Raw genomic sequence first — 26,741 nt, forward strand, 5'->3', positions numbered from 1 at the left:
CAGATGCAGTAGATGAGGTTGGAGTAGGTGCAGGTGAACCTCAGCCTCACCTGGAAAGACTGTTTGGGTCGATGGGGGACGTAAAGAAACAGGTGTTGCATCTCCTGCGGCTGCAGGGGAAAGTACCTGGGGAGGGGGTTGTTTGGGTGGGAAGGGACGAGTTAACCAGGGAGTTACGGAGGGAACGGTCTCTGCGGTAAGCAGAAAGGGATGGAGATGAGAAGATATGGCCAGTGGTGGGATCCCTTTTAGAGGATGGAGGATGTTGGAGGATTATATGTTGTATACGACAACTGATGGGATGGAAGGTGAGGACAAGGAGGGCTCTGTCCTTGTTACGAGAGGGGAGGGGGAGTGAGAGCGGATCTGCAGGATATCGAGGAGACCCTAGTGAGGGCCTCATCTATAATGAAAGAGGGGAACCCCCGTTTCCTAATGAATGAGGACATCTCCATTGCCCTGGCATGAAAAACCTCGTCCTGGGCACAGATGCGGCGTAGAGGGAGGTATTGCAAGTAGGGGATAGAGTCTTTACAAGAAGAAGGGTGGGAAGAAGTGTAGTCAAGATAGCTATGGGAGTCATTGTAATTTTCACTTATCCAACTTGCAAAGCGTTGTGCTAAAAAGGGATACTATTCCCAACCACTGAACAGTTAGTATAGTAACACAGATTAAACATGTGCAATTTCAAGAGTCATGCACAGAATGAAAAGTAATTTGGGCAATGTCCTGCCATGGCTGAGCTCTGAAAGTTGTAATTTTAACTGGAATCACGGCGGAAAATTGTAGGGAGACTTTCAGTGACCTTAGTAATTATGCCACAATGGGCATGGGTATTGGTACACCACTTGTCCAAAACAGGATTTGTCATTGTGTGGGTTGGGATGGACATTGGAGAAAGGGTTACAATAGTTGTGAGACATCACCAGGAAGAATAGGACTCATCTATGAAATTCTGGGAATCCTTATCTATTTTACATTTGAGCTGATCCCACTGTTCTTTGTGTGGCAGAACCTTGCTCCCAGCAATGGTGCAGATAAGATTATCTCTGGAACTCTTTAGCATGTCTCCCTCTCTTGAGGCTTGTTCTCCTGGTATAGCTTTAGTTATATACTTAGACTCAGTCGCGTTGAATGTTGATTGATATCGAATGCTGTGTATTCTGCTAGAGAAGCATGCAATTTCAAGTCCCATTGCTGTTTGTAATCAACTTTACCCAATTCAGTGAAATGCTGCTGCTAGGTTTGCCATTGGGTTACTTTGGTCCACTGTACTTTTTAGTTTCTTGCTCAAAGCCCATTCTTTTACATACAAGCCTTGACAAGTTTGTCACCTGTTCAACTTAACTTTAAAATGTTTCACTGCAGAATTTAATGTTATCGATATGACAACTTTGAGCTCTATTTGAGGGCAATTAACTTGCATTGATTTATTATAGGTGCAGATATGACAGATAATATGTTCAAAGCTTTTATTCTTCAGATGTTGCAGTGTTTTGCAAAATTTTGATTTTATGATGAAGCATGGTAGCAGTCAGATGAAAATTTGGCATTCATTAATTAATTATAGTTAATTAATGGAAATTAGCAAATGTATAAAATTGGGTTCATTTTCTTATGATTAATTTGAAAAGCTTTTTAAAAACAAATTAACTGGCTCTTAACAGGCTAAATCTTGCTCGCTGAGGCCACCAGTTTCACAAGAAATTGCCAGTATTCAGTCCTTTTAATAGAAATAATTCTCAGAAATATGCACTCAGATTTACTGAATGTCACAGATACCACTACATCTGAATAGAGCCCATTGGAAGTCCAGTGGTGAGTCCCAAAATTGCTTGGATCCCCTAGTATTGGACTGGGAATTTGCCATCAGATCCTCGTTGAGTTAGGATCTAAGCCCCTTTGAATTTGGTGGGAATAGTGAGCCTGAGATTAGGAGGCAAAGAGAAAGTTGTTCATTTTTTTAAAGTGTTTTTCCTTTAATTCAATATTTGTAATAATTTCTGATCATTTCAATTGCTTAATTAATTTAGATTTTCTTGGGAAGATAGGAAATGTTACTTTTAATTCATGTACTTGATGTTAAATATCTTTGGATCTTAAAGATGTTTAAAAACCTTTAAGGAAACCTCTGCCTGTTTGGCAGAAGACATGGCTCCACGTTCAGTTTTACCTTCTGTCAAAGCCTGTGCAAGGTTCTCATCAAGCAAGCCCTTCAACTGTGCCACCAGAGACATAGACAGAAAGCTGTGGAGTCCAAGTCAATGGATATTTTTAAGGCAGAGATAGGTATATTCTTGATTAGTAAGGGTGATATGGGTTTTGTGTAGAAGGCAGGCGAATGGGGCTTAAGAAGGAAATGGTTGAATGGCGGTCGACTAGATGGGCCAAATGGTGTAATTCTGCTCCTATCAGAATATTAGCTCCAGTGGATTTTGAAGAAACGGCAGCAAAGAGAAGCAGGAAAAAGCAGTGATTGGCTCTAGCCCGAGTGGGAGGAGAGTTAGAAGTGAGTCATGGGGAAAACAGTTTAAAAAGAGAGGCATAGCACAGGCAGACTTAACTCAGAGCTCCCGTGGATTTTGAAGAAACAGCAGCAAAGAGAAGCAGGAAAAAGCACTGATTGGCTCTAACCCGAGTGGGAGGAGGGTTAGAAGTGAGTCAGAGGGGGAAAACAGTTTAAAACGGAGGAATTTGGTTTGTAAATTGGTAAATTAGGCAATTTATCAGTCAATATAAGAAGGACGGCTCTTAGGGAGCGGCAGTGAGGGAAGTGCCCTGTGAGAAAAGTGTGAGTCTTTGGCTCGAGAGTCTTTGGGGAGGAGCCTACGCATAAAGCTTGAGAGGACGTAGCGTGGTGAACACATAATAGGGCAGATGAGATGGTGTGAAGCTTGCAGAATGTGGGAGCCCAGGGACACGGATGGAGCCTCTGGCTGCTACAACTGTGGCAAGTGGGTCCAGCTTCAGCTCCTAAAGGACCGTGTTGAGGCACTGGAGAAGCAGCTGGAAGACCTCAGGGCCATCCGGGAAAATGAGAGTTTCCTGAACAGGACCTACAGTGAGGTAGTCACGCTGAGGAAACGGGAAGAACCAAGGTGTGTGATGGAGAGAAAGGGTGGAAATCGTGGAATGCAGAAGACTCGGGTGGCTGTGCCTAATGAAAACAGGTACGCCCTCTAGGGAACTGTCCGGGGAGATGATGTTTCCAGTCCGAGCGGCGGACACGTCTGTGGCTCCAATCCTAGAGATGGGACTCGACCGGCGAGACCGATGTCGGGCAGAGCCCTAGTGGTGGGTGACTCCATTGTCTGAGGAGCGGACAGGCGATTCTGTGGCGGCAGACGAGATGCGAGGATGGTCTGTTGCCTCCCTGGTGCCAGGGTTCAGGATGTCACGAGCCAAATTCAGAACATCCTCGAAAGAGAAGGTGAACAGCCGGCAGTAGTTGTGCATGTAGGCACAAATGACATCGGGAAGAAGAGGAAGGAGGTTCTCCAACATGAGTTCAGAGAGTTGGGAAGAAGATTGAAATGCTGGACTTCTAGGGTGGTTATCTCTGGATTGCTTCCAGTACCTCGTGCTAGTGAGGACAGGAACAGGGAGATAGGGGATCTGAATGTGTGGCTGAGGGGCTGGAGCAGGGAGCAAGGATTTAGATTTATAGACCACTGGGATCTCTTCTGGGGTAGGGGTGACCTGTACAAAAGGGACAGGTTACACCTTAACTGGAGGGGGACCGACATTCTGGCAGGCAGGTTTGCTAGGGCTACATGTGTGCGTTTAAACTAAATTGTGGGGGGGAGGGATTGACAAATTGGGAGTATAAAGATGGAGTTGAAGGGGAAGTGGCTACAGGAAAATTACAAAAGATTCTCAAATTAATGGGAAGGAAAACTTGAGAAGGGACAACAGAATAAGGTCAGGGTCAGTTGTGAGCGGTGCGAGGGGGAAAGTGAATATGGAGGTCAAAATGCTGTATCTGAATGCGTGAAGTATAAGGAATAAAGTGGACGAGCTTGAGGCTCAGTTAGAAACTGGCAACTATGATGTTGTGAGAATTACTGAGACATGGCTGCAAGAGGGCCAGGGCTGTGAACTGAATATTCAAGGGTATACCTCATATCGAAAAGACAGACAGGTGGGCAGAGGGGGTGGGGTTGCCCTGTTGGTGAGGAATGAAATTCAGTCCATTGCAAGGGGTGACATTGAAAAAGGAGATGTGGAGTCAGTATGGATAGAACTAAGGAATTGTAAGGGTAAAAAGACCCTAATGGGACTAATCTACAGGCCCCCAAACAGCAGCCTGGACATAGGGCGCAATTTGAATCAGGTAAAATTGGCATGTAGTAAAATTAATGCTGTGGTTGTTATGGGAGATTTCAACATGCAGGTAGTCTGGGAAAATCAGGTTGGACCCCAAGAAAGGGACTTTGTAGAGTGCCTTTGTGATGGATTCTTAGAACAGCTTGTATTGGAGCTTACCAGGGATAAGGCAATTCTGGATTTAGTGTTATGTAATGAACCGGATTTGATAAAGGACCTTGAGGTTAATGAGCCATTAGGAGGCAGTGACCATAACATGGTCAGGTTTAATCTACAATTGGAGAGGGAGAAGAGTAGATCGGAGGTGTCAGTGTTGCAGTTGAATAAAGGGGACTATGGGGCCATGAGGGAGGAGCTGGCCAAAGTTGACTGGAAAGATACACTTGCAGGGATGACAGTGGAACAAAAATGGCGGGTGTTTCTAGGAATAATACAGAAGGTGCAGGATCAGTTCATTCCGAGGAGGAAGAAAGATTCCAAGGGGAGAAAGGGACGACCATGGCTGACAAGGGAAGCAAGAGGATTGGGTAATGTTTAAAGAACAACAGAAGATAACTAAAAAGACAATACGGGGAGAAAAGATGAGGTACGAAGGTAAGCTAGCCAAGAATATAAAGCAGGATAGTAAAAGCTTCTTTAGGTATGTAAAGAAGAAAAAATTAGTTAAGACCAAAGTTGGACCCTTGAAGACCGAAAAAGGAGAATTTATTATGGGGAACAAGGAAATGGCAGATAAATTGAACAGGTACTTTGGATCTGCCTTCACTCAGGGGGACACAAACAATCTTCCTGATATAGTAGTGGCCAGAGGATCTGGGGTGACAGAGGAACTGAAGGAAATCCACATTAGGCAGGAAATGGTGTTGGATAGACTGATGGGACTGAAGGCTGATAAATCCTCACGGCCTGATGGTCTGCATCCCATGGTACTTAAGGAAGTGGCTCTAGAAATCGTGGATGTATTGGTGATAATTTTCCAAAGTTCTATAGACTCAGGATCTGTTCCTGTGGATTGGTGGTTAGCTAATGTTATCCCACTTTTTAAGAAAGGCGGGAGAGAGAAAACAGGGAATTATAGACCAGTTAGCCTGACATCGGTGGTGGGGAAGCTGCTGGAGTCAATTATAAAAGATGAGATAGCCAAACAATTGGATAGCAATAACAGGATCAGTCCGAGTCAGCATGGATTTACGAAGGGGAAATCATGCTTGACTAATCTTCTGGAATTTTTTGAAGGTGTAACTAGGAAAATGGAGAAGGGAGAGCTAGTGGATGTAGTGTACCTGGACTTTCAGAAAGCATTTGATAAGGGCCCAAATAGGAGATTAGTGGTCAAAATTAGGGCACATGGTATTGGGGGTAGAGTGCTGACATGGATAGAGAAGCGGTTGGCAGACAGGAAACAAAGAGTAGGGATTAGCGGGTCCCTTTCAGAATGGCAGGTAGTGACTAGTGGGGTACCGCAAGGCTTCGTGCTGGGACTGCAGCTATTTACATGATTTGGATGAAGGGATTCAAAGTAACATTAGCAAATTTGCAGATGACACAATGCTGGGTGGCAGTGTGAACTGTGAGGAGGATGCTATGAGAATGCAGGGTGACTTGGACAGGTTGGGGGAGTGGGCAGATGCATGGCAGATGAAGTTTAATGCGGATAAATGTGAGGTTATCCACTTTGGTAGCAAAAACAGGAAGGCTGATTACTATTTAAATGGCATCAAGTTGGGAAAAGGGAAAGTACAACGGGATCTTGGGGTCCTTGTACATCAGTCTATGAAAGTAAGCATGCAGGTACAGCAGGCAGCGAAGAAAGCGAATGGCATGTTGGCCTTTATAACAAGAGGAATCGAATATAGGAGCAAAGAGGTCCTTCTGCAGTTGTACAGAGCCCTAGTGAGACCACACCTGGAGTATTGTGTGCAGTTTTGGTCCCTTAATTTGAGGAAGGACATTCTTGCTATTGAGGGAGTGTAGCGTGGGTTTACAAGGTTAATTCCCGGGATGGCGGGACTGTCATATGCTGAAAGAGTGGAGCAGCTGGGCTTGTACACTCTGGAGTTTAGAAGGATGAGAGGGTATCTCATTGAAACATATAAGATTGTTAAGAGCTTGGACACGCTAGAGGCAGGAAACATGTTCCCGATGTTGGGGGAGACCAGAATCAGGGGCCACAGGTTAAGAATAAGGAGTAAGCCATTTAGAATGGAGACGAGGAAACACTTTTTCTCACAGAGAGTGGTGAGTCTGTGGAATTCTCTGCCTCAGAGAGTGGTGGAGGCAGGTTCTCTGGATGCTTTCTAGAGAGAGCTAGATAGGGCTCATAAAAATAGCGCAGTCAGGGGATATGGGGAGAAGGCAGGAACGGGGTACTGATTGGGGATAATCAGCCATGATAATATTGAATGGCGGTGCTGGCTCGAAGGGCCGAATGGCCTACTCCTGCACCTATTGTCTATTGTCTATCACATATGAATTAGGCATTATCCAATGCCTAACCTAATCTGAGCAGGGAGAGGGCCAGTATGATTGGCCTTCTGCATTTAACTCATGAGAGTACACATTTGTATGGACAAATGAGTAGATGAGTTAGGGTACTGAGCAAAACCAGCAAGAACTCGCCCAATATTTTGGAAGTTAATTTCAATATAATTTTCCTGGCTTTTCAATTATTCCATTGGAGGTAAATCCCATGATTCCATGAACTGATAATACGTCCAAGATTATATGAGTGACAGACCCCCCTATCCCAACTGTCAGAACACTCCACTGATGGAACATGTGGCATCCTTTGGTAGAGCCCAGAAGTGCTGCCATTCTTCACCGATATTTTGTTTTGTAAACCACTTTTGCTTTTGTAATTACATATATTTTTATAGAATTTAAATATAATTGAATTTTAGGTGCAATTCAAAGTCTAAATGCTGCATAGCAGCTGATAAAACCTTGCTACTCAAATCAAGGGTACGACGCCTTCCACATCCAGACACGACTGAGTGTAGGGGGCAGGAATTGCAGGCAGTGCAACCATTCCAGGAGTATCCAGCCCATTATGCTTTTACTCCTGCAAGTATTTGTTATTCCAACTTAAATGTCTTGAAGAAATAGTTATGTTGAATTTTTTTTAAACTGTTATTTCATGTTATGCAATTTAACAGAACTCATTGTTTTATCGAGGTATTTACTTTGGAATAATAACGCTAATAATTTCTCTTCTTTTCAGATTTAAAACATGTATTACATTATACCCTCAAAGTGGAAACAGAATGTACTTGAAATTCTTTCCATTAACATTTATTCATTATTCATGTATTTTTATTAAACTTTTACCCTTTGGCTTTCTGTAGCTGATGCATGCTACTAGGAATATGCATTCATCTGTAAAATGCTACAATTTAGTCAAACTTTGTGAGTCATTTGTTGATGATATCTAAAACATAAGTGTAGACAATCACTTTTTCTGTACTCTTGTCATGGATGAAACCCTCAGACATGTCTTCTCCATTCCCCACATTACTGCTCTTGCCCTCCCACCTCTTCCCAGACAGAACAGGGATAGAGTTCTCTGGTCCATATCTTTCACTCCACCAGTCCCTGCGTCCAATACCTTATTGTCTTTGACATTTCCAACTGCGTCAATGTGATCGCACTACTGGTGACATCTTCCCCACCCCACTCCTTTCTGTTCTCTACAGAGATCACTCTCTACATGACTCACTACTTTGCTCATCTCTCATCACCTACCCCTTCCCCTCCCCGGGCACTTTCCTCTGCATTGGCTCATCATGCACCGTTCCCATCCATCCATCAACCCTCTATTTGGTTCGACATTTCACTCTCTTTTCTTATCAGATTCCACTCTCTGCATTCATTTGCCTTCTGCACTTACCACCTCCAGACTTTGTGAATGTCTCCGTCTTTCTATCACCCATCTGACTCATATGCCAGCCAATCTGTATCCACCTCTCACTTGTCAGCTCTTCACCACCCATTCTCCTCGCCTCTTTCTATCAGCTACCTCCTCTCTACTCCAGTCTTGAAGAACCCTGACCCAAAACATCAGCTGTTCATTTTCCTCCACAGATGCTGTCGGACCGGTTGAATTCCTCAGTTTGTTTTTTGCTCAGGATTCCAGTATCTGCAGTTTCTTGTGTCAACAATTTTACTTAAAAGATTAAATTATCGTGAAATTGACTGGAGGAAAAATATGGGAAGTGAACTAAATCAATTTTTTTATATTGATGTAATTCCAATCAATCATTGTGATAATGTGCCACTAAATCAAGTGGAGGAGGATTGTTTACTCTTTGGTTCTGCTTGGCTCATGTACAATTGAATAAGTTACAATCAAATGAAATATTCTAAATTTTAAAATACATATTTTTCCTCGATAACTTTGCCAATTTTCCGCTTTCTACACCACTCATTCTGCAGGTAGACACAAAATGCTGTGGACACTCAGCGGGTAAGACAGCAGCTATGGAGAGAATGAATTGCCGATATTTCGGGTCGAGACCCTTCTTCAGACTGATGTCGGGGAGGGGGAGGACAAAGAAAGAATGTAGGCGGAAACAGTGGGACTAGTGGGAGAACTGGGAGGGGGGAGGATGAAGAGAGAGAGCAAGGGCTACCTGAAGTTAGAGAAGTCAATGTTCATACCGCTAGGGTGTAAACTACCCAAGCAAAATATGAGGTGCTGTTCCTCCAATTTGCACTGGGCCTCACTCTGACAATTGAGGAGGCCCAGGACAGAGAGGTCAGATTGGGAATGGGAGTGAGATTTGAAGTGCTGGGCCAATGGGAGATCAGCTTGGTTAAAACTGACTGAGCAGTGGTGTTCAGCGAAACAATCGCCGAGCCTGCGCTTGGTCTCACCGATGTAGAGAAGTTGACACCTGGAACAGCGGATACAGTAGATGAGGTTGGAGGAGGTGCAAGTGAACCTCTGCCTCGCCTGGAAAGACTGCTTGGGTCTTTGGATGGAGTCGAGAGGGGAGGTAAAGGAACAGGTGTTGCATCTCCTGCGGTTGCAGTGGAAATTACCTGGGGAGGGGATGGTTTGGGTGGGAAGGGACGAGTTAACCAGGGAGTTACGGAGGGAATGGTCTCTGTGGAAAGCAGAAAGGAGTGGAGATGGGAAGATATGGCCAGTGGTGGGATCCCTTTGGCGGTGACGAAAATGTTGGAGAATTATATGATGTATACGATGGCTGATGGGGTGGAAGGTGAGGACAAGGGGGACTCTGTCCTTGTTACGAGGGGGAGGGAGAGTGAGAGCGGAGCTGCGGGATATCGTGGAGACCCTAGTGAGAGCCTCATCTGTAATGGAAGAGCGGAACCCCTGTTCCCTAAAGAATGAGAACATCTCCATTGCCCTGGTATGGAAAAACCTCGTCCTGGGCGCAGATGCGACGTAGATGGAGGTATTGGGTGTAGGGGATAGAGTCTTTACAAGAAGAAGGGTGGGAAGAAGTGTAGTCAAGATAGCTATGGGAGTCACTTATCCAACTTGAAAGGCGTTGTGCAAAATAGGGATACGATTCCCAACCACCGAACAATTAGTATAGTAACACAGATTAAACATGTGTCATTTCAAGAATCATGCAGAGAATGAAAAGTCATTTAGGCAATATCCCGCCATGGCTGAGCTCTGAAAGTTGTCATTTTCAACTGGAATCACGGCTGAAAATTGTAGGGAGACTTTCAGTAACCTCAGTAATGATGCCACAATGGGCATGGGTATTGGTACACTACTTGTCCAAAACAGGATTCGTCATTGTGTGGGTTGGGATGGATATCGGAGAAAGGTTTAAAACAGTTGTAAGTCATCACCAGGAAGAATAGAACTCATCTATGAAATTCTGGGAATCCTTATCTATTTTACATTGGAGCTGATCCCACTGTTCTTTTTGTGGCAGAACCTTGCTCCCATCAATGGTGCAGATAAGATCATCTCTTTAGCATGTCTCTCTCTGTGGAGGCTTGTTCTCCTGGTATAGCTTTAGTTATATGCTTAGACTCAGTTGCGTTGAATGTTGATTGACATCACTGCTGCATATTCTGCTAGAGAAGCATGCAATTTCAAGTCCATTGCTGTTTGTAATCAACTTTACCCAATTCAGTAACATGCTGCTGCGCTAAGTTTGCCATTGGGTTACGTAGGTGCCTTGTACATTTTAGTTTCTTGCTCAATGCCCATTATTTTACATACAAGCCTTGACAGGTTTGTCACCTGTTCAACTTAACTTTGAAATGTTTCACTGTGGAATTTACTCCTACTCTTCTGTAACAAGTGCACATGAACAATTCCAGTTTGGGAACACTGGATATTATTTAGGAATGAGAAAAATCATTTTTTTCCATCCAAACCAGGAGTTGTTGAGACCATTTGTGTCTCCACTGTGAATCTCTGATGATGTAAAATCATCAATTTCCCTGTGATTCAACTATTCTTTGTCTTTTAAGCTTTTTAAAACATTTCTGTTGTTCAAGGAGATCAATCAACACATATGCAGAAATAATAATAATAATAATAATACATTTTATTTGTTGGGAGCCTTTCAGACATCTCAAGGACACCTTACATAGATTAACAGGAATATAAACATATAATCAGAGTAAAATAAATAATAAAGACATCACAGAGACACAAACTAAAAACAGAATTCAGTCCAAAAACAGAAAATCAAAAACACAATGTGAAGAGAGAGCAGCGGCAGCCAAAGCGCGCCAGCGTCCACTCTCCGTTCACGGCAGTCATCTTGGACAAAGACTAACAGGATTACGTAGAGACAGAAAATCATCCCCCCACAATGGTTACCACTGTGGGGGAAGGCACAATGTCAAGTCCCCAACCCCAAGTTCACCCAAAGTCAGGCCTGCCACCGCAGTTGCCTCTACGGAGGCCCGATGTTCCTGGCCGTTTTCATCGGGTGGTCTTGCCCCGGCGTCGGGAGAGTCCTCACAGCGGCTGGGCCACCTGGAACGGCCGCTTCCAAGCTGTAGACCACGGCTTCCGGAGCCGACAAGGCCGCGCCGGTTTGGAGCTCCCAGGCTCCCGATGTTGAAATCGGCGCCGCCCGCTCCGCTCCGCAGACCCGCAGCCCGGAGGTGTTGCTCTCGGCGGTCCAGCTCACCGGAGCTCCAGCGCGTCGATCCAGCGCGGCGATCCAGGCAAGGCATCGCCCGCTCCGCTCCACGATAGCGCTCCAGCGCTGTGCCGCCACCGAGGCCGAGGTGCTGGGCGGTCCCCGCCAGGAAATGGCGCTCCAAGCCTGCTGGTAGGCTGCGAGGACGGGTCGACGGGCAGCCCGGAGAAAAAGCCGCCTCACCGACCACGTAGGGACCTAGAAATAAAATTGCCCCTACCCCCCACATTAAAAAGTCAATTTCTCCAAACGGACGAGACAGGACTAACTAAAAAAAAAAAACTTTAAAAAAAGCGAGTTTAACGGACGGCTGCTGGTTAGCAGCTGTTCCTCCAAGATGGCTCCTCCTCCTTGAAATGGATGCAGTCCAAGGCAGTTATGGGTTTACATTGAGGTATCATTTCACAGAGGCACTACAAATAACTGCTTGTTTCTTAATTGTGCCAAAAAAACCTTTCCCATCATCTTTACAGGAATAGCCTTACACTATTAAACCTCACTTGGTCCAGTAACTCCACTGCACTGGTTAAGAAAGCACAGCAATGGCTGTTTTTCCCAAAGATGCTGAAAAAGCTGGTTGGCCCCAACAGATGCTGGTGCCTTTCTACCGCTGCACCACAGAGAGCATCCTAACATACTGCATCTCTGTGTGATATCTTAGTTGCACAGCAGCGGATAGGAGAGCTCTTCAGCGGGTGGTCTCCAGAGCACAGAAGATTATTGGGATACAGCTCCCAGCCCTGGATGACATCTACAACGCACGCTGCCTCAGAAAAGCCATCAGCATCTGTAAGGACTCCACACACCCATGCCACCGTCTGTTTGAACTTCTTCCATCTGGCAGACGTTATAGGGCCTTTTACGCCCGCACCAGACAGAAATAGCTTTTTCCCTAGAGCTACAACTGCACTGAATCAGTCTGCTAAGTGTCCCCCATAATCTGTCTTTGCCCCCATAATCAATTGGCACAACTGACTTATCTCAACACAGTGACAGCTGCTGTAATTTTATAACCTCAGTGTACATGGACCTATTTGTACTTTTACCTTATTTATTTATTTTATAGCATCGATACGGAGGTCACAATCTTATTCTTGTTGTTCTTGTACAATGACAAGATAATAATAATAATAACTTTTATTGTCATTGCACATATGTGCAACGAGATTTGGTTTGCAGCTTCCATCCGATGTCATAACTTAAACAACAAATAAAATTTAGATTTAGATACCCCGAGAACATGGTTTATAAAGAGAACAGTAAAACAGTCAAAACAGTCTAAAGTGCAAATGTGTCTGTGCGACGTGGCCATCCGAGGGAGACAGTTCATGGGGGTGGGGGGCACTCAGCAGGGCCGGTTCAGAGCAGCTATAGTTCTGGGGATGAAGCTGGTCCTGAGTCTGGAGGTGCGGGTGTAGAAGGCCTTGTAACGTCTGCTGGAAGGTAGGAGTTCGAACAGTCCATTACAAGGGTGTGAGGAGTCTTTGTGGATGCCGACGGCCTTCCTGAGGCACCGTGTGTGGTAGATGCCCTCCAAGGCTGGTAGCTGTGTCCCAATAATCTTGTTATATATTATTGATATGATATATTATTATTATTATTATTACATTGTGCACACTATTTTTGGTTTGTTTAGTTTAGTCTTGTCATGTTTCCCTTTCTCTGGATGTAACAAAATAAAGATCCTATCACCATACCACAAATATGCCATTTGTGGATGGAGTGCACATTTAAGCAGATAGATAGGGTTTCAATTAAGAGGTTTATTTTTATTCTTTGGTGGTAGAATACTGCACGAGCCTTAGCGGAGCTCCTTTGATCCAGGCAAAAGGAGAGTATCCTATCACATTCCTAACATAATTATAAATAGCTGAAAGGTTTTGAAGAATCAGGAAGTAAGTCACATGCCATGGTCTTTGCCATGATTTGGAGTTTTGTTCTGGTCAATGACACCTGCAAGAGGCTAATAGTTGGAGGTTTGGTAGTAGAATACAGATGAATGGTATTGGGAAGTAAATGCTGCTCTTGATTAACTGTGAGTGATTCCTGTCTTTTGTGATCTGTATATAAGTAACATTTAGCCATTAATAATTATCTAAATCATGTAGACCGGAGACAGCAGTTGGACACATGGTTTGGCTTGGGAATGTTCTCCAAGAATAACAAGTATTTCTGTCTGAAGGCCAAGCTTACGAATATCACATCAATTAACCTAATAATCTAGAAATAAATTTACTGATTGTCTATATATCACAAGTTATATTCAGAACTTTTTTAGGCCTGCCAGCTTCTGCAAAACTGGCAAATGTTAGTTTTCTGATTCTATGTGCTTGCAATGTGTTAACATTGTTTGGCCCTAGTAACATTAAGAGCTATGCATCCTTCATTATATTATTGCCTTCAAACAAAATAACATAACATTTTAAAACATGCAAATTTCTTAAGGTTACATTTTAACCCAAATCCCCTGAGTATTTCATTGTAAATATTCTCTTACTAGTTAGGATCAGTGAGTTATCTTCAGCATTTTCTTGATATAATTGATATATTGAAAGCACAATATGACTTTAGTCTCCATTAAAGAGCCTGTCCTTGGCACGCAAATTACGTGACCGCGTGGGGTCGGTCCCACTTAGAAGTGCGGAGGGGCATGTAGTAGTACGCGACATCGCGCGGGGCTCCGAAATTTTTGTAGTGAACAAAATCTTCGCGCGCCAACGGCCTGTCGCGGAACTGACGGCCAAAGTGGGACAGGGCCAAGACCCTGGCACGATGCAACGTCTCACCTTGAACAGCAGCAGAAGCAGGCAAACGATCGCCGAACTCAGCCTGGGGCTCACGGCCGTTGCGGTCCGGATCCGCCCCACTTCTACTCCCAGAGCGGGGCCAAGAAAATTGAAGATAGACACAAAATGCAGGAGTAACTCAGCGGGACCGGCAGCATCTCTGGAGAGCAGCAATGGGTGACGTTTCGGGTCAAGACCCTTCTTTTCAGACTGAAGAAGAGTCTCGACACGAAACGTCACCCATTCCTTCTCTCCAGAGTTGCTCCCGGCCCTGCTGAGTTACTCCAGCTTTGTGTCCATCTTCAAATGACGTCATGCGATCCAGATGGCTGTGCGTACGCATGTCATCGCGCCCAACTTTAGCAGGACCATCGCGGCTCAACGCGACCACAAGGTCGCTTAAATTGCGTGCCAAGGACACGTAAGTGGGACAGGCCCTTTACAATGCTCTTTTTGAGCGTACTGATAAATGTGTAGCCCTCATCCCCAGATATTTAGCATGTTTGGTGACGTAAATGTACGCACATGACCCTAGTGACATTCTATATCCAGTGCTGGCAAAATTCAATGTTTGGTCCAATATGAGAGCTAATGTACTCACAACCTCCATTCACCTGCAATTCATGGTTTAGGTCAGTTTGCCCTGTAATGTGTCTGGCTATTTACAGTCCCTGATAAGTTGTAATGAAAGTACAGCAATGGAAATCTTGAATAGCCTAAAGGATGGTCAACAAACTACCTAAATACATGAAAAAAAAGCTGCGATTTTGAACGGTGCATTGAAGTTGCAGTTAGTCAAGACCAGGTTGTTCCCATGGTAATTTTCTCATGGCTTTTGTTTGTTTCTGTCTGTTACATGGCCAGTCCTACTTTGTATTTTCCATGTCTAACATGCTCCTGACAAGATAATGATTTAAAGTAGAGCTGCATTTTGCAAAAAGCTAGACATTTCACGATGGGTGAAAATAAATAATTAAATATCCATTTCTAAATCTCATTGAAGTCTTGATCTAAGCATGGGCAAGAGAACTAAGCAGCAGAGATGATGTGTGAGTAATTCCTGTGACATCAAGATATCAGCTAACTAAATTCAGTATTAAAATGGCCCAGTAAAATCAGTCAAAGCTCCAAGAGGAAAAACCCTTTGAATAGGGCTGTTGGAAGTATGTTATTTCAGCAAGTAAGCATTGCCGCAGGAGTCCTTCAAGGCATACACATCTGCTTCATTGTAGAAACAAGAAACTGCAGATGCTGGTTCATGAAAAAGGCATGAAGTGCTGAAGTAATTCAGTAGATCAGGCAGCATCTCCGCAGAACATGGACAGGTGACATTTCAGGTTGAGACCCTTCTTCAGACTGAATGTGGTGTGGTGGGGGAGAAAGCTAGAAAAGATGAGGATCAGGGCAAAGCCTCCTCTCTTCCCACCCCACCACAACACAATCAGTTTGAAGAAGGGTGCTGGCCTGAAACATCACCTATCCATGTTCTCCAGAGATGCTACCAGACCTGCTGACCCGCTTCTTTTATGTTCCGGCGATTATTTCAAAAAATTCAAAACCGGCCGCGACTGTTTTGAAAATCCGTAATTTTTTAGTTGAGCCGGTTGCGATGCTAGTTGAAGGTGGTTGCCGGAAGTTGCAGGTAGTGGAAGGTCTTACCGATTTTTAAAACGGCAACCTATTTTTAGTCGCTGCCGGTGTTGAGTTTTTTGAAACAATCGCCGGAACATAGAAGAAGCGGAAACCACTTTCGACCATTAGGGAGACTTACAAAACCTCCGAGAACCGCACAGAAACCTTGGGTGGGACGCAAAGTCTCCAGAGGTTTCCGTTCAGGTTTCCTAAGTGGGACAGGGGCATAACTCCCCAAAGCTTTCCACCATCCATAAAACATGAATCAGTAGTGTGATCATAATTCTCTATATGCATTGCTCCAACTACACTCAAGATGCTGCACACTATCTTGGACATAGTCCCATTGACCAGCACACAAATTACCAACCCTAGTCTGGTCCATCCACACTGGCCCCTTGTGGTTACATCATTTACCACTCAGAAAATCCACAGGATGTATTTTCCAAGGCAATGTTAACAGCACCTTCCATCACCTCCATCAAGAACAGGTTTTCCCTCCAAGTCACACTTTGATTCGGAAAAATATCTGTTTCTTCATCGTTGCTAGCTCATCAATAACTTTTCAAGAGAAATAGGGATAGTCAGCTCATGTTGGCCTCATCAGCAATGTCCTCATCTATTAAAAAAAGTTTAAATATTTCATAATAACTTTATCTACGCATATTGAGAATTCTCTCACACTACTGACATGCTTTGTGGATGGTGGAAAGAATTTGGGTTGAGAGTCACTTGCCACCAAATTTCCAGCCTATGGCGTGTTCTGGCAGGCAAAATATGTATTTGAAATAGATTATTGATTATTGGAGCTGACGCATTGATTAAATTATCAGTAATCATGAGGCAATCCTTCTTAGTATGAAAAATGTAAGATGTCGGTGGACAATTGAAACTTAAACATTCTGTAAGGAAGGTAAGAGCTTAATGGATGTTTGGTTTATGGGTTGCAGGTTATGGTGTTGTGTTCTCTGGCGCACAGTTCAGAAAGCCTGGAAGGCAATGTGCAGCAGGGAAATCAATTGGTGCATATTAATGCCCAAAGTCCTTCAAAAGAGTTCAGCGAACAATTGAGTTCCAAGCCTTTGAGCAATCTGTCAATACTATCGTTAATTAATTAGATTAGATTAGTTTGTTGTCATGCACACCAAGGTAAAATAAAATTACTTGTACACGTAGTTATGGAGTAAACATATATACAGTAATAATAAATACAATAATAAATATGATGAGAGAAAAAAACAGAATGGTGCACATTGGGCAGTGCAAAATCCCAATAATGAAAAAGAATATTTAAAACCCATGTTTTCTTTTAATATATAAAAGTGGTTGAAAGTTGCTTTCAGGTCCAGCATTCACATAGCTTCAAATCATAATTATGGAATTAACGAATGCGCCAGACTATAGAGTATGAACACATGGCAGCAACCTTTGGGAAAGGGGCGAGGTGTTTGGTTCAGCGTTGGACACCAGTGTGGAAAAAACTGTAATCAGTTAGGAGTTAGAACATGAAGGAATAAGAAGACTAGTGGGGCTAATTAGGAACAAAAGGAAGATAAAGTGCAGGCTCAGAAATCTCTCCTGGAAAAGGATCATGATAATAAAGTAAGATAGACACAAAAAGCTGGAGTAACTCAGCGGGACAGGCAGCATCTCTAGAGAGAAGGAAAGGGTGACATTTCCGGTCGAGGCCCTTCTTCAGGCCTGTTGGGGATAAGGGGAACGAGAGATATAGATGGTGATGTGGAGAGATACTGAACAATGAATTAAAGAGATGCAAAAAAGTAATGATGATAAAGCAAACAGTTTCTTGTTAGCTGTTTGTAGGGTGAAAATGAGAAGCTAATGAGGTAGCCTGGAGTGCATTGGTGAAGCACAGAACATGTGTGAGCAGGATTGGGTGGTGGCAGTGGCAGTGGAGCATTTTCTTGCTCATTACGATGCATGCTCATGTCACCCTTCTCCAAGGAACTCTGCAACTGCAAGTTTTCTGAGAATCAAGCATTGGTGCATTTAACAAAACTATTTCTGCTGTTGGGAATCTAGGATCAAGGAACACAATCTAATAGAGTGAAACTAGAAATTAGTGATTAGGAACTACATCTACATGCAGAAGGCTGTAGAAATTTGAAACGCTCTTGCTATTGTCAATTGATGTGATGGTATGTGATAATTTGAAATCTGAAATTAAAGACTTTTAATGCAGAAGTATTGAGATAAGGGAAAATGCCATGCAGATTAATAACGTCAGGACATACTTCAGCCATTATCTCATTGAACAGCTCAAGAGGTTAAATAACCTAATTTATTTTGGACCTTATCTCATACCTAATGCAATTTTATATTCTGAATTAGAGAGTCATAAAGTGATACAGTGTGGAAACAGACCCTTCGGCCCAACTCACCCACACCGGCCAACAATGTCTCATCTACACTAGTCCTACTTGCCTGTGCTTGGTCCATATCCCTCCAAACCTGTCCTATCCATGTACCTTTCTAATTGTTTCTTAAACGATGGGATAGTCCCAGCCTCAACTACCTCCTCTGGCAGCTTTTTCCATGTGCCCACCACCCTTTGTGTGAAAAAAATTACCCCTCGGATTCCTATTAAATCTTTTCCCCTTCACCTATGTCCTCTGGTCCTCGGTTCCCCTACTCTGGGCAAAAGACTCTGTGCATCAACCCGATCTATTCCTCTCATGATTTTGTATACCTCTGTACGATCTCCCATCATCCTCCTACTCAACCTCTCCCTATAGCTCACACCCTCTAGTCCTGGCAACATCCTCATCAATCTTTTCTGAACCCTTTCAAGCGTGACTATATCTTTCCTATAACATGGTGCCCAGAACTGAACACAATATTCTAAATGCGGTCTCACCAATGTCCTATACAACTACAACATGACCTCCCAATTTCTACACTCAATACTCTGACTGATGAAGGCCAAAGTGCCAAAATCCTTTTTGACCATGATTATGGCTGGTATTGTCAGTGAAGTGGTCAGGACATATGAAAGCTACAATCTAATGTCAACCTTAATATCATTGGCACTGGTTTCAGGAACTGGTTCCCTCTGAATTGTACATCTCCCAATGATTGTTGCATCTCTGTTCTGAGCAATGATATGGATATTTGTTATTGTCTATTGATGTAAAGATGAGAACACTGACCATGGGATTCAGATCAGCTGAGGTAGAGTACATTTATGCAAACTGGCCAGCTTTGCTTTTCTTTTTGGGTTTTCCTACTCTTCCTCTAATGAACTGATTTTTAAAATATTGAGTTACCAAAAAAAACTAAAATGCACTGCTTCATTACGGTAAGAAAGTATATTGAAGCACAAGTTATACTAGAAATAAAATCATATTATCATGTTGATTAAAGTTTTTCACTGAACCGTAAAAATTAGTATTTTACTCATTCATCATTAATATAAAATAATTAATTCCTTGACATGTCCCAGTTATAGTCTGTGAATTTGAATTTTACTAATGCAGAATACAAATTAAACATAGTTCAACGCACTGACATATTTAGTTTTGTATTTACCATACAAGAAAATATTGTACTACAATCAACTTCCTTTTTGATCAATGGCCAAAGGGTAATCTGGTTACAAAAACATTAGAAGCCCTTAAATGTATTTTTCAAAAATATATTTACATCAGTTAATAAACACCTCCACGTGAGATCTGTTAGATCATTTATTTAGATGTTATATTATTTATCACCGTGTTTTGTATATGGAACTCGATTAAATTGTTTACTATACCAGAAACTTTTACTTAAATATATATTTTTATAGCCTTATACTTCATAGTTATGGGCCTCTCCCACTTAACCGATTTTCAGCGGACTGCCGGCGACTGTCATGTTGCCGGCAGTCATCTAAAAAACTGACAACTGGAACGGCGACTATCAGAGTGGAACGTACACACACACACACACACACACACACACACACACACACACACACACACACACACACACACACACACACAAACACATCGCTTCCTTCACCAGCCCATGTGAATTTTTTAGACAGCGCTCCCCCCGCTTGCCCTGTCTAAAAAATTCACACGATGCAAAGCTAAGGTGATAGAGACACACACCGCGATGAACAGGAAGGTTGGCGCTGTAATTAGTTGGCACAGATGGCTAAGCACAGTGTACGCTAAGTCCTTTAAAAGAGGAGGGGAAGGAGTGGAGCCAACTTTTAAGAAGCCAGAGAAACACGGCTGTGAAGCTCAGCGGACATTTAACGTACCCTTGGTTCTGAAAACTACTGCTTACCTTTTTTTTCTCCCAATGAGCCAATGAAATTCACCGGTCAGCACCGGCTACAACCTACGAGAACCTCCGAGAACCTTCGACCTCCTGGAAACCCAATAGGACCTCCTGGCGACCCACCTACAGCTCGAGAATTCTCGCTACTCTCTATGGCGGCTTCATTCTAGTCACCGCTAATTTTTCAACACGTTGAAAAATTTACGGCGATCATAATGAGGCCACGACTAGTTCACATAATGCGGGAACTCCTCACGATCATGAAGGTAACTCCCCGGCAACCGCCCGTGAACATGTGGCGACTGTATAGTCTCCTGCTGTCGCCTAAAAAGTCGCCTAAGTGGGACAGGCCCATTAACATATAATTTACCATGTATCTTAATTTTGACATCAGTTATCAGTTTGACCCATATTATTGAGGGTGGGAGCAAAGGGCACGTAATCCCTCATCGTAACTCCTCATAAAATACAGATCAAACTTCAAACTGGTAAGTTCTCGTTTAATCTTACTATTTTACTTCGGAGTCACGTGAGTGACTACGTGAAGATTTTAAAGCTCTGTGATTTCAAACCGTGTAACAGTTATTACTTCACTCACTGCCGAAGTCCTTGAGGGAGGAAGTGTGTTATCGTAATCAACCAATGAATCTGTTTGTAGAAAAACACAATGGTATTTTTTAACAATAACAACAAAGAAGTTAAATTGCTCCCCTGGGCTTAAATTAAATATTTGCAGTCTGTAAAAAAAATTTCTGCAAATAAAGCAGGTTTTGCCAACGGCTTATTATAAAATTTCTGAACGGTCTTTCCCCCGACCATCCTGCTGTAGCCAGGATGTGGTCTATAGGCACGTCCATTCTTTTGGCATCGACGTGGATGCTGCCCTGGTGGAGTGAGATTTGTACATGTTAGTGTTTATCCCAGCAGCTTTTAGCACCTGCTTGAGCCATCTCGAAATGGTTTGGCTCGTCACCCGACCATAAGGTTTTTTATGACTGACCCACAAGGCTTTTCCTCTCCCTTGAATATTTTTTCGTGTCTATGTAGGACAGTAGGTGGGTCATGGCACATAACCGTGGTTCTGGCGGGTAAGCCCGGAATTCCACGAGGGGATTAGGTGTTCATGGTCTGCTCTGTTTGATTAGTCCCTGGATAATGACAGAGATCTGGTCTGGAGCTGTGAGCATGCTGTCCAGTCGCAATAGGTGTAGTGACTGGACCCTCTGTGCAGATACAAGTGCCATCAACATGAGTGTTTTGAGCATAGAATGTTCCAGGTTGAGGGATCTGGCTGGTGGCCATCCCCTGAGGTATGTCAGGACTACACTGACATCCCATATATGGGTGTACCTTGGTCTAGGGGGTTAGAGTTGTAAATACCCTTCATTAGTTTGACCACCAGCGGGTGGGATCCCATGGCCTGTTGTCCTGGAGCTTGTTTTAAATAGACAGGCAGGGCACTTCTAGCTGTGTTGATGGCTCTGTAGCTGAGTCCTTCATCGTGGTGAAGGTTCGCCAGGAATTCCAGTACGTTGGTAACTGTAGCGGTTGAGTAGGTGGTCCCTGTATCCAAGCAGTACTTCTCCCATTTTTTTATGCTGGACAAGTGCTGTTTTTTAGTGGACGTTCGGAGGGATGCTGACATGGTGTCGACGGTTTGTTCTGATAATCCCAGTCCCAGAAGTGGTTTGTGCAGAATCTGCAACCCAGGAGTTTGATTTTCTCATGGCACGGGTGGCTTGTGCCCGACACTGGGTGTTAATAACTCTGGGTCACTGGGAAATACCATCGGAGTTTCAACAACCATGTCATGGAGTATTGGGAACCATGGCTGCGTAGGCCAGTCGGGTACTATCAAAATACCTGAAGCAGAGTCCACTTGTATTGTGCGTAGTCCCCGACTGATGAGGCAGAAGGGAGGAAATGCATAGAAGAAGAATTTCCCCAATCCAGCGCGAACGCATCTACCGCTGCTGCCTCAGGGTCTGGTTCCCAAGTGACATACATAGGTACCTGGTGATTTAGCCTTGATGCAAATAAATCGATATCTGACGTGCCATATTGCTTGATAACTTTTGCAAATTTTTTGGGGATTAACATCCATTCGATGTTGTTATTAAATTTACGTGACCTGGTGTCTGCCACTGTATTTAGCTTACCTGGCAGGTAAGTTGCTGATAGCCAAATATGTCTTTCGACACACCATTGCCAAATTGTGTTGACCAACTTGTCGCATGATAACGATTTTATGCCGCCCATATGGTTAATGTAGGCCACCACCGTAGTATTATCTATTTGTGATGCATATTTGATGCATATGCTTTTAAACCATAAAAGTCACCCAACATCTCTAGATAATTAATGCCCAGTGTAAGTGGTAATGATGACTCTGGGTTAGTCCATCTACCACCTGTGCTGGATATGGAGTTGGTTGCTCACCAGCCTTGAGCACTGGCATCTGTTTGGATAACTAACGTAGGGTTAGTGATGATAATAGGGCTGAAACTATGCCAAACGTTTTTTTCCCACCACTGTAGTTCTGATATTGCTTCAGTGGGTAACTATATGACGCAATCATAATGACCTGCATGTCGTTTTGGTCTTTGCTCTTTGTAAGTTTTGATAGTGCAAAGGTCCGAATTGTGTAGCCGGAAATGCTGCTACCATTTTCCCAATTACTCTGCTACTTGTCGAATAGTTGGTCGTTCGTTGACCATTAAATTGTTGCATGATTGTGCCAATTCAACTGTTTTGTCTCTTGGCAATGTTACAGTCAGGTAGACTGAATTAATTGTGAAGCCCAAGTAGTCCATGATTGTGGATGGCTTCAACTTAGATTTATCTGGATGTAAGACAATCCCAGGGTTTCGAACAACTGTTTGGTAGCTGATACAGCTGACATAGTCAATTCCATGGTCTTGCCTACTATTAAGATATCATCAAGATATGCCATGACAATATGTTTTTGTTTTCTTAATATTGCCAGAGCTGGTTTTAGTATCTTGGTGAATAATCTTGGGCTGATGTTAATCCATTGGGTAATGCTATAAACTGCCATAGCTGCCCCATCCAGGTAAATTTCAGGTATCTGCGATGATCCTTGTGAATGGTACTGAATAGTAAACATCTTTAAGATCAATGCTTGCCATGAAGTATCCTTTGGAAATTAGTTGTTTGGCAGTAACAAACGTTTCCATTTTGAAATGTATATACTTAACAAACATATTTAGTGAAGTTAAGTCAATGATGATGCGACATCCACCATCTTTTTTGGGTTTAGTGAATATATTTGATACGAATTCCAAGGGTTCATGTTTTGTTTTTCCAATGATACCCTTTGTAATTAGTCTCACCAGTTCAGCTTGTCCCTCTCGTTTTTCTTTAACTGAGAGGGAAAATACCCTCTGGGGTGAATGTTGAACTGGTGGCAATTTTTCTAGTATGAATTGTATTTTGTATCCACTAATGCCATTGAGTATATACTGATCACTCGTGATAGACTCCCGTGCTTCTTTAAACAGGTGTAATCTCCCCCCACCCTATTTTCTATACGCTGGTAGGAACCAGACCCACCTACCTCCATGGTTATAGGTATTTCTTCTGTTTCCTGCCGGTCCAACGAGTCTTGCACGTTGTCTGACGTGGCGGTGATATTGGGGGGTGGCGCATTTTCCATGGGGTCCGCTCTGGGCCCTGGTCTAAAGAAGACTTCCGGTGATAGAATGCGGACCCCGAGCTTTCACCAGTCCCATATGGTAGACGTCGACTGATGGACGCGATGGGGTGCTGCTGCTTGGGAATTATTGTTTTTGGTTTGCTCGTCCCGGGGCCTGCCCTCATGAGACCGAACGTTTTTTAAGGCCTCTTCCATATCCTTCATATGCTTTGTGAGGTTTTTGCCAAAGAACAGTGGGTCTGGCTCAGTGGCTGGGGTATGCACAACCCCGCAAATTTAGGATTTTATGGCAGATCTTATGATTTGTTTACGAAGGTTGTGGTCATCTCCATATTTGTCCACGGAACGAGCAAACGATGTGATGGCTGACGTCAGGAGCCTGAGGATCCGCTGCAGTTTTAGCTCCTGGTTCCGAATATTTGCCCCAACATGCCCCCAGTTTTGGCTGTTTGCAGCCGGCACTTTAAGGGACTCACAGTTCTCTGGAGCTGTATACGTTTCTAAGGCCTCATTGACCACCTGCTCCTGTAGGGGCCTGTTGGAGAGGTGGTTAATGCTGGCCGCTAGTTTGGCCTTTAACGGCCTCCTGCACGTGGGGCTGCCACGTAGCGGTCCACCACACCCAGCAGCTCTTCCTGTTCCTGCACCCCTTGCATACTCCCGACATCTTCAGCCAGCGTCCCCTCTTCTTGACCAGCCCAGTCCTGGTCACCAAAGCTACCCTCGGGTAAGGAGGAAGCGATGGCCAGTGCACAAGGCACTGTGGAGGGAGTGCCTGAACTCCCCCTGCGAGAGCGCCCCTCACGAAGCGCGTCTCGCTGGAGCTCCTGCTCCAGGAGCCGCTCCATGCGGCTCAGGCGGCTGTCTCTCCCCCGTGCGGGTGGAGAGACGTCCATGTCCGACAAGTCGGAAGCCACCGGCCGGACGCTTCTTCGGTAGCTTTACTTCCAGCCCGCTGCTCAGGCGCTAGCGGGCTGGGCTCGGCACGGTGTCGGGAATGGCGGAGCGCCCGGTAAGCGGTCCTACCGCCTTGTTGCTGCCCCCCCCTAGATGGAACGCTCCTCCGTGGAGTCGAGCGGGGGACAGGTTTGTCCAAGAGCCTTTGTTCTCTGCCTGAAATAAAGCAGAAGGCTCCCTGTGAAAGAAAACCCGACCTCAGGGTACTTACCTGACGGTCCGTTCTTTCATCCTGTAGCAGGAGCGCCTGACTCCCGATGCGGCCGCTGTTGCACTGCTGAACGCAATGCCGCGCATGCGTGCTGAGCAGGCTCTTCACGTAGTCACTCACGTGACTCCGAAGTAAAATTAATTCATTTGGGATTCAGCCATCACTTAATCAGCAGTATGAAGAAAAAAATGCAGAATTAAGATGTGGGAAGTTATTTCAGGAGGCAACCTTGGCTGACAAGAGAAGTTAGGGATAGAATAAAACTAAAAGAAAAGATGTATAACACAGCAAAGAGTAGCCGGAAGCCAGAGGATTGGGAAACTTTCATAAGACAACAGAAGGAAACAAAACGGGCAACACGGGCTGAAAAGATGATGTATGAAGGGAAGCTGGCCAGGAATATAAAGAAGGACAGTAAAAGCTTCTTTAGATATGTTAAGGGAAAAAGAGTAGCAAAGTCAAATGTGGGTCCCTTGAAGGCAGACACAAGTGAAATTATTATGGGAAACAAAGAAATGGCAGAAGAGTTGAACAGGTACTTCAGATCTGTCTTCACTAAGGAAGACACAAACAATCTCCCAGAAGTACTGGAGGACAGAGGATCTAAGGGGGTCGAGGAACTGAAATAAATTTTCATTAGGCGAGAAATAGTATTGGGCAGGCTAATGGGACTGAAGGATGATAAATCCCCTGGGCCTGATGGACTGCATCCCAGGGTCCTCAGGGAGGTAGCTCTAGAAATAGTGGACGCATTGGTAATCATTTTCCAATGTTCAATAGATTCAGGATCAGTTCCTATGGATTGGAGGATAGCTAATGTTATCCCACTTTTTAAGAAAGGAGCGAGAGAGAAAAGGGGGAATTACAGACCAGTTAGCCTGACTTCGGTGGTGGGAAAGATGCTGGAGTCAATGATTAAAGAGGTAATAATGGGGCATTTGGATAGCAGTAAAAGGATTAGTCCAAGCCAACATGGATTTATGAAAGGAAAATCATGCTTGACTAATTTTCTGGAATCTTTTGAGGATGTGACAAGTAAAATGGGAGCTAGTGGATGTAGTGTATCTAGACTTTCAGAAAACCTTTGATAACGTCCCGCATGGGAGACTGGTGACTAAAATTAGAGCACATGGTATTGGGGGTGGGGTGTTGACGTGGATAGAAAATTGGTTGGCAGACAGGAAGCAAAGAGTAGGAGTGAACGGGTCCTTTTCAGAATGGCAGGCAGTGGCGAGTGGAGTGGCTCAGTGTTGGGGTCGCAACTGTTTACCATATATATTAATGATTTGGAAGAGGGAATTAGGAGCAACACTAGCAAGTTTGCAGATGACACAAAGCTGGATGGCAGTGTGAACTGTTAAGAGGATGTTAGGAGTTTGCAGGGTTACCTGGACAGGTTGAGTGAGTGGGCAGATGCTTGGCAGATGCAGTATAATATAGATAAATGTGAGGTTATCCACTTTGGTGGCAAAAACAAGGGGGCAGATTATTATCTCAATGGGGTTAGGTTAGGTAAGGGGGAGGTACAGCGAGACCTGGATGTCCTTGTACACCGGTCACTTAAAGTTGGCGTGCAGGTACAGCAGGCAGTGAAGATAGCTAATGGAATGTTGGCCTTCATAACAAGAGGATTTCAGTATAGGAGTGGAGAGGTTCTTCTGCAGTTGTATGGTGCTCTGGTAAGACCACATCTGGAGTATTGCGTACAATTTTGGTCTCCG

At 44.0% G+C, this 26,741-nt stretch overlaps 1 protein-coding gene across 6 annotated transcripts in view; it reads left to right on the plus strand.

Moving 5' to 3' along the window:
• dlg2 (discs large MAGUK scaffold protein 2) overlaps positions 1–26,741 on the plus strand; it is a 652,656-nt gene that overhangs the window by 569,432 nt on the left and 56,483 nt on the right. The gene's annotated exons all lie outside the window — the stretch shown is intronic.

Source organism: Amblyraja radiata, chromosome 6 (assembly GCF_010909765.2).
Source record: "Amblyraja radiata isolate CabotCenter1 chromosome 6, sAmbRad1.1.pri, whole genome shotgun sequence".
Taxonomy (NCBI): Eukaryota; Metazoa; Chordata; class Chondrichthyes; order Rajiformes; family Rajidae; genus Amblyraja; species Amblyraja radiata.